Source organism: Lactuca saligna, chromosome 8, assembly GCF_052625555.1.
Source record: "Lactuca saligna cultivar CGN05327 chromosome 8, ASM5262555v1, whole genome shotgun sequence".
Lineage (NCBI taxonomy): Eukaryota > Viridiplantae > Streptophyta > Magnoliopsida > Asterales > Asteraceae > Lactuca > Lactuca saligna.
Window position 1 is genome coordinate 32,124,981 of NC_136424.1, and position 9,787 is coordinate 32,134,767.

At 29.5% G+C, this 9,787-nt stretch overlaps 1 pseudogene; it reads right to left on the reverse strand.

The window, feature by feature from the left end:
- Positions 1–4,842: 4,842 nt before the first annotated feature.
- Positions 4,843–7,401, reverse strand: LOC145009530 (uncharacterized; annotated as a pseudogene).
- Between the last annotated feature and the right edge of the window lie 2,386 nt (positions 7,402–9,787).

Here is a 9,787-nt window from a genome sequence, read left to right on the forward strand (position 1 = left end):
TCAAACGAAAGTATTTCAACAACATGCGACCAACATATGTTTCTGATTTCTTCGCTGTTAAATTCAAGAATTGGAAAGCTTTCAACTTTCAATAGTTGAGAGATATGTGCGTCAATCAGCTGTGAATCGTGTTTTGGCTGAGAGATATGTGGAGAGGGATTATTTCAATTTTATTGATGGTGATTCTTTTGGGAGTGCTTCCAGTTTCTTCAGGTGTGCATCTGATGTCGTATTCCAATATTCTGATACTCGTTGAGCACTACTGATGGCACATCAACAACTTTAGATCCAAGCTTCCACAATTGTGGTGGAGGACGATTATGATAGTGGAGGACGATTCATTGCCAAACAAGTTATCTTCAAAACATTCGTCAAATCAGCCCACATATGTTTGGATTTTGATGATGCTCCATTTGGAGAAGGGCTAGGGCTAGATAAAGTCGATAACTTTATGTTCATGCTGGCCTAGAGGAGTCCAGATCTGAGACCATTTTCTCATGACAAGCTCAAAGTTGAGAATGACCCCATTTTGCACCAAAATTGCACATATACTTAAATATGAAGATATCTAAGAAATGGAAAGCCAAGGTAAAGACTTTTTACCTCCAAATGGATGCCAAAACAAAGTAAATGCTAGATCCACAAGCTTCTCCTCGATCCAAGCCTCTAAATCTTTAAGCCTCTTAAAAAATGCACTAAACATACAAACTTTAGTCTCACACACACTTAAAATGAAGGTTTGCTTGATTAGGTTTTCTCTCTGGACGTGAAAGGTGGTAAGGAGGCTAGAGGGGAGGACTTAAGTTCCTTTAAATAGGGTGAAAACCCAAAAAATTAGGGTTTTCATGTCCAGCCTCAACTCGATGAGTAGGTTCTAGAATCCACACGAATTTATCAATTTCTACACGACGAGTTGGGGCAACCAACTCGTCGCTTAGGTCCAAAATTATGAATATAAAAGTATTAAATTTATACCTGAGAGTCGGGATGTTATATATATATATATATATATATATATATATATATATATATATAGACACACACACATATATGGGAAAGTGAATATACCCTTAAGGGTAGATAAGCTTAGGTATTCAAATTCTATATACTACGTCGTTTTGTATCATATATATATATATATATATATATATATATATATATATATATATATATATAAATTATAATTGTCCAATGTTCTTATAATTCAACTTGTAACTAGATTTAGCTCCAAAAATTTTATAAATTTCACATTTATCTTTCTCTTACCCTTAAATATATATTCACTTTTTCACACACACACACACACACACACACACACATATATATATATATATGTATATATATAAAGCATTTTAGACATTTTTTGAAATTTAAGAGGTACCACTCATACAACATCATGTACAACCAACTTATACTTACCATTCAATACACATATTACATTTGCGTTTCATAAACTAATCACATTAAACATTAATGCTTCATAAATAATCAAACGATACACTTCCATCAATAAAACGACTTTCCATCTTTATTCCCTCAATCACATGTTATCTTCGACCTTCCCCCATTAAAACCCACACTCAGTTTATTTAGACATTTCAATTTCAAAATTTGATTCCTAAAATTTGTATTCTCTGTTTACAAAGTTCCAAGGAATATGGATAAAACATTTTTTGGCTCATGTAAAATTTCTATAACATTCTTTCTTTTAAATTTTGCTTTTTTCTTACCATAGACCTAATTGGATTTCTTGTTAAAATAATATACCCTCAATGGAAATAATGGTAATTTTAGGTCTCGATGGTGATGTCGATATGATTCATCGTCTCCACATCCTGATCAATTTTTTAAACGCCATCACGGTAATTCTCTATTCCATTTCTCTTTATAAAATTTCTTCTTTGAACCACGAGTTTAGGGATTTAGATGTGGCCTTATCTGCCAAGCATGTCAATATGTCGATTTTTTTTGTAGAATCAAGTATCTAACACTACCATCAGGAGTGCTAAACCCATCATGGTTGCATATGGTCATCTTGGTAAGCAACCATGAGTTTCTATGTTACAAGTCGTCTCTATTTTGTTCTTGGTAACTAATCATGAGATTATTTGTTGAAGGTTATATTCAATCTATTCTTGCATAGATATTTCAAATTTGTGGCTTGTTATAATCCACTCATAATCATATACGATCATATTGGCATTTCTCAATAGTTGCATTCTTCGTTTTGTTAAGGTTGGAGATGGATTTGGATTTTTATGTGGAATTTTATTATCCGCCTAAGAAGGTATATGATAAGAATCTTTTTTAACACAAAACAAAGTAAAACATCTTTTCATTTTACCCATTTGTTTTTATTGTGAGATTATATTTGAATTGATTTTTAATATGCGCCTAGGATTTTAATAATCCTATCCAATTCATAATATTGATAAAAAAATAAAAGTAAAATGCTATGATAAACAAGTAAATTGATAAACATTTGTGTTTTAAAATTGTTTCTGGACTACAGAAACAACTTAAAATAGATTGAAAAAAAACTGGATTGAATTATTACAACCCTACAACCCACCAAATCGGTCAAAGTTCTGAAACAAATTAAAATGTTACAGTTATTAGAAGTTAACAATAATGAATGAGTGATTAATTGTAATTTACAAGAAAGTGGCACATAAATGAATTTATCAACATATAAAGATTGTAAAAACGAAAAATTATCAATATTGAAACTTGGTTATACTTAAATGTTTTTATGGTTTCATCTGGTAATCGTAAGAAAACTATTCATCGGAATATGTTAATCCACACCCGGAAACTATTTGTTGCTCCCACTTTGCGCGGGCACACAGCTAGTGTGTCTCTGTGTGTGTGTGTATATATATATATATATATATATATATATATATATATATATATATATATATATATATATATTCTCAATAATCATACGAAATTCGTTATTTTATATTTTACTAAAGTTAATAGTTTAAATTGAAATTAAAAGAAGAAATACCATAAAGCAAAACCCACCTATCATTAATTAGTCAAGACGTATTATGAGAAAACACAAACATTCGTTCAATCAACTTTATATCAATTTCCATGTTTTACATAAGCAAAAAGGGTAACATCATTATGAAGATGTTGAATAAATAATAGATGAGGGTACGTTATATATATATATATATATATATATATATATATATATATATATATATATATATATATATATATATATATATATATATATATATATATATATATATATATATATATATATATATATATATATATATATAAAGAATTGAAATATTTGTGAGAACTTGGAGCACTTCTAATAAGCACATCATTTTTCAATACCAAAACCACCATATTAGCAAAATACATCTTTTAAGCAATATCTAAGTTAAAAAAAAATTTAATCAATTTTTTCTGAAATATATATATATATATATATATATATATATATATATATATATATATATATATATATATATATATATATATATATATATATATATACACACTAGCCGTTTGCCCGCGCAAAGCGGCGGCGACGAATAGTTTCTTTCAAGCAATTAGTTCTATCGGAAACATGTTATATTTCTAAGAACACTTGCACCATTATCGATCGGTTTCACAAAAATAGAAAGTGCAATGCCAAAACCAAAAAATATTGTGGTAGTGGATTCCATGGAGGAAAAGGAGATGAAAATTTTGAATTAATCTCCAGTCAACTATATTTTATGCAAAAAAAAAATTAGGGAACTCCAATTTGAATGGGCTTTTAAATTTCAAACGATTTATCTAAAAGAAGTGTTTTAGATTTCGAATGCTCCAGATACCAGAGAAGATATATTTTAGGACTACAAGTTGGATCAAAATTGATGAAAATACTAATTCAATCCCTAAAAATAAGGAATACTAATTTAAATGTGTTTTTAATACTTGTATCCCTAACATTAGTATTTGTAAGATATATATTATAATATTATTATATTAATAGTTGGTTGTACTTTACGTTTAAAAACTTGAACGTTTTAAAAAAAATATTATTATTATATTGATTCTATTTATAGAAATAGTAAGATTTCTTTTATAAGGTAGTATATATATATATATATATATATATATATATATATATATATATATAGAGAGAGAGAGAGAGAGAGAGAATTAACTATCATATGGAATGCGGATGCAAATATGCATGCATACATCGGCAGTCATATGGATAACGGACATAGATATACGTTCATGTATCAACAATGTATATATATATATATATATATATATATATATATATATATATATATATATATATATATATATATATATATATATATATATATATGAACATTTTTCTAAAAAAAAAAAAAAAAAAAAAAAAAAAAATCATCAAATCTTTTTTTAGCTTAGATATGGCTTAGTCGCTACATTTCTTTAATATTGGTGGTTTTGGTGTTGAAGAAAATGATTAAGAAGATTGAGGCGACTTACCTTTGTGTATATTCTTTGGTGGTGATGAAAGATCCCTCGATCCATCAAATAAATAAAGGATGTTGTGTATCCACCAATGAGCCGACTGGTCATTATTTGAGGGAAACACTATGTTCGTGTGCAGGACTTATCAATGTTCTTGTAAACACATACTTAATTAACAAATTATATAACTTAACAGGGCCGGTCCGTTGATTTTAGGGGCCCGATGCGAAACTAAAAAATGGGCCCCTAAATATATATTTATTTTTTACTTATATCAAAAATTCATTAATTATTTCATAATTGTTATAATATGAAGCAAAAGAAAAGAACGATCATACAATAGATAATATTAGACAACTACATGAATCGCGAGACTCTCCTAGCATTCTTGGAAGCAAAATTGTTCACCAACTCTTCATAATCAATAGTCTCCAATATAACGTTCTCAATAGCTATTATCGCCAATCCATTAAGTCTTTCTTGTGACATTGTGGACCTTAGGTAGGACTTCAACAACTTTAGCTTTGAAAAACTTCTTTCTGCAGACGCGACCGTTACGGGAATAGTCAACAAGATTTTGTAGGCAATAATTGCATTAGGAAAACAATCGACTTTTTTCATATACTTTAAAACATCAATAGGGCTCGTAATTTCACTCGGTAAGAACATGTCAAGCAGCTTTAACTCCATATAAAGTTCATGAGAATCGATATCTGATTGTTCACCAGACTTAAGTGCGGCTTCAAGACGGCGACAACATGACTTGAGATCTTTGTCATCAAATTCCTTCATTTTTTTGGAAACAAAAAACCAAAAATATTTTCATACGCTTTGTATTGTTGAAATCTTGTTTTAAGAGAAGCACTCGCTTGATCAACAATATATAAAAAGTAATTAACTTTAAAATTCTCCTCGGTTGAAAATACAACATCTTGATCACTTGAATTCTCATGAAATTGTTTTTTTCTACTAACCGGCCGCTTTTGAGAGAATACCGGATCAATATTCATTTCAACGGAAAGTTCCTTCGCATCATCAATTGCCTTGGAGAACCCTGTTTCTCTAAACTCTTTGAAGTACTCAATTATCATATTCACTTCGTTAATAGCAACATCGAGAAGCATATCTTTTGATTGTAATTTTTTGCTAACTAAGTTCACCATGTACAATATTTGATACCAAATGACTATGGATACCAAAAACTCAAATCCACCAAGCTCATTATTTGCTAGCGATTTAGCTTCACTTTGGATTTTAGCATCGTTGTCTTTTTCCGCAACTTCAAGTAAAGCTTCTCTTAAATCCGGAAGTTGTTGTCTAATAGCCTTCACACTATCAACATGGCTTTCCCACCGAGTGGCAGACAATGACTTTGGAGTCAAACCTTTGATATTCTCTTTCAGAATTTGCCACCTCTTAGTAGAATTGGAAAATATTGTATATACTCGTTGTATGACTCCAAAAAAAATCTCTAGCTTTACTACAACTGTTAGCCATATCACACAATGCAAGATTAAGACTATGACAACCACATGGAGTATAAAATGCTCTAGAATTTATGTCCAAAAATCTCTTTTGAACTCCTTGATGTTTTCCTTTCATGTTTGATACATTGTCATACCCTTGCCCCCGCATATCATCAATATCAAGACCAAGAGATTTTAATTCATCGTGTGTAATATCAAAGAGCCCTTTACCAGTCGTATCATTAACATTCAAAAAACCTAAAAAGGATTCTTTAACAGTAACATCATTGGAGGAGAAATTTACATACCTCACTATCAAAGACATTTGTTCTTGGTGACTTGTATCAGGGGTACAATCAAGTATGATGGAGTAATATTTTGCTTCCTTTACCTTTTTAATGATTTCTCGTTTAATTTCATCAGCTAGTAAAAGTATCACCTCATTTTGGATCCTGTGGCCAAGATAATGTACATGGATCTCATCATTTTTGATACGACGCACATGCTCTTTCATAACCAGGTCAAACTCTTCAAACATCTCAATCGCTCCAATAAAGTTTCCATTACTCTTTTGATATAAATTTTCATTTGTTCCACGAAATGCTAAATTATATTTAGCCAAATATTTCACTAGTGCAATAATCCTCAATAGTACTTGTTTCCAATGCTCCCTTTCTTTCTTAAATTGATCATACACCACTTTATCAATTGTTTCATTAACTTTCAATCTTTCACGCATTTCAAACCAAGTAGCTAAATTTGTGAGATGATCTAAACCAACTTCATGCTCTTTAAGTCTTGTACTAAGATGTTGCCAATCTGCATAACCTTCACTATCTAATTAACCTTTCGGGATCCCTTTTCTAAATATTTTACAGCAAAAACAAAAAACTTTATCAAGCTCTTTTGAGTATACTAGCCATTCTCTGTTACATGTCTGTTTATTTGGCAGAGTTCTAGTATACATAGTTGCAGAAAACCGTCTAGAAAATCTATCAGGTGGACCCTTATCAATAGTATTATCCCTTTTAGGACCTTTCTCTACCAAACGTTTCACCATGTCTGTGCTTAGTCCATCCCAATTTCTTGGATCGAATATATCAACATTATTACTATTAACATTAACATCATCATCAACATCATCATCATCATCATCATCATCATCATCATCACCATCATCTTCAATGTTATCACCATCGTCATTACCATCATCAACATCAACACGATCTCCATCGAAATTAACATTATCAACATTAACATCATTAATTTGATCTCGTTCGACATCAACACCCAAATTATCAGGAATATCATCATTATTTTGATTTTGAGAAGGAACTTTAGGTTTTTTTTGGAAAAACTTATCTAGAGAACCACTGTTAGCCTTTGTTGATTCTTCAATTCTTTTTCTCTTTTTACGTTTTTGACTACCAGATAAATACTTAGGAGACATTATTTCTGAAAATAAAATAACAATAATCAACCAAATACTCGATAAAAATTAAAACTATGATAAAAGAACTCTTGAAATCTAATTGAATATATCAAAACGTTGAATGAGCAATACCAATAACAATGTAAACTAGAAAAAAAAAATACTAATGATTATAAAAAAATACTAATAATGATGAATTATAAATATTACCATTAGAGGAAAAAAAAAAACGAACCTTTTCTTATGTCTTCCTTTGCTGCCGAATTGCCCAAACTCAACAAATAAATAAAAGAGGCTAAGGACTTATATGTAGTAATTAAATGTGTGTTTGTGTTAGATACTAATTCTATGTGATATACTTAGTTTAATTGGACTTATATATTAATTTAATTAAAGATGGGTTTGACATAGATAATTCCTTATGTGATAGATGTGTTTGTTAGGTTTGAAATAAAAGGATATGTTGAACTATTATAATAAAAATAAAAAACAAAACTGCTTGTGCCAAGTTTAGATCTTGGGACTAAATGATAAATGTCAAGCGCCTTTACCATGTCAACCACCAATTTTTTGTTTACTTTAATTTCGACATCTCATATATATATATATATATATATATATATATATATATATATATATATATATATATATGTATGTATATATAATTATATAAATATCAGGCCTCCCAAACAATGCGGGCCTGTGCGGTCGCACACCCGACATATGTTAAGGGCCGGCCCTGTAACTTAATACATAATGTTCACAATTAATAAGATATAGTCTTACTTCATTGAATAAGACAACCTTTATACCTATCATTACAAAGATTCTATCCACAAAGAAATAGAAAGACACATCAATATATGAGCCATGAATATATTGTGAAAAATGGAATTAATGTATAAATGAAACAAAAATATTGAATAGAATGAAATGAAATACGTTCTAATTTTGCCAACCAAAAAGTATGAAAAAATTGAATTCTTCAAATTTCAGTTCATTTAAACGATTTGAGATCCCTTATAATCAAAAGTTGATAAACCTAGCATACAATTAACTACGTTGATTGTTTTTGGGAGATCTTCGTTTAAATGTCATTCGAAAGTTTAAATATTACTTTTATATCCTTATAAATTTTAAAATTACATATATATATATATATATATATATATATATATATATATATATATATATATATATATATATATATATATATCATTCTCAAACTATAAAACTCACATCTATATTCAAAGTCATAATTTAAATAGGTTTAAATTAATTTAATATTAAAAAACTCATCCAAAAAGCAAAGTTCCTTTTGTTTGTACTAAAATTACATTACCATATTACAAATTAGCAACATTAAGATAAATATGTTTTTAGCTTATTAGCTTATTACAGTGGGAATAAGTAGTTTCTTAAAAAGTGTTTGGATTAGCTTCTTTAGCTTATTCCTACCACAATAAGAAATAAGCAATAAACATTCCCCATTGCTTACTAAAATCAACGCTTATTCCTACCACAATAAGCTGATTTTTTAAGTTTCCTATCCAAACATTTCAACTCAGCTTATTTTGATGAGAATAAACAATAAGCAATAAGCAATCACTTTTTTCCTATCCAAACACCCTTAAACCACTTTAAATAGGATTAAACCTAATTGAATATACAAAACTTACTACCGCTAATTCTTCCTATCGCAACTGCAAAACTATTGTTTAAACGTTGTTATTCTCTTTTTCATTGCAAGATATATACATATATATATATATATATATATATATATATATATATATATATTTGTCACAGGAACTAACCAATATCACTTCAGTTGTTAGTTTATTCACTCCCAATGCTACCTATGATAGATGGAGATATAGCCTAGACTCTATAGGGACTTTCACTACAGGAGTTATGTGTACTAAAATGGCAAATAGAAATCACAGGCATCCTCTTAATTGCATTGATTGGATCAAAGTGGCTCGACTAAAAGTATTAACTTTTGTATGGAAGGCTAAAATGGCAGAATCCTTCTTCCTTGGCTTTGAGTCGGTGAGGTGTTAATGTGGGTTCTCTTACATGTGTTCATTGTAATTTGGATGTGGAGTGTGCAGACCATATCTTATCTAAATGCGGTTTCGTCAATACTTCTCGTGAATGGATCTTTAGGAGATGTGGAAATTGAAATATGGTAATCAATAGTGTGTGATTTTTACTTAAATTTGCTACTACTTAGGGGAGGTGTCCTAAGAAGCGGAAGATATTGACTTTAATTTGTTACGGCTTGATATTTGCATATTTAGTCTTATATTAAGCATATATTTTTATCAATTATTAGCTAATTTATTGCATATCATGGACAAAAGATACTTAAAAGTGTTTGACTTGTGTTTTCAGACCAAAA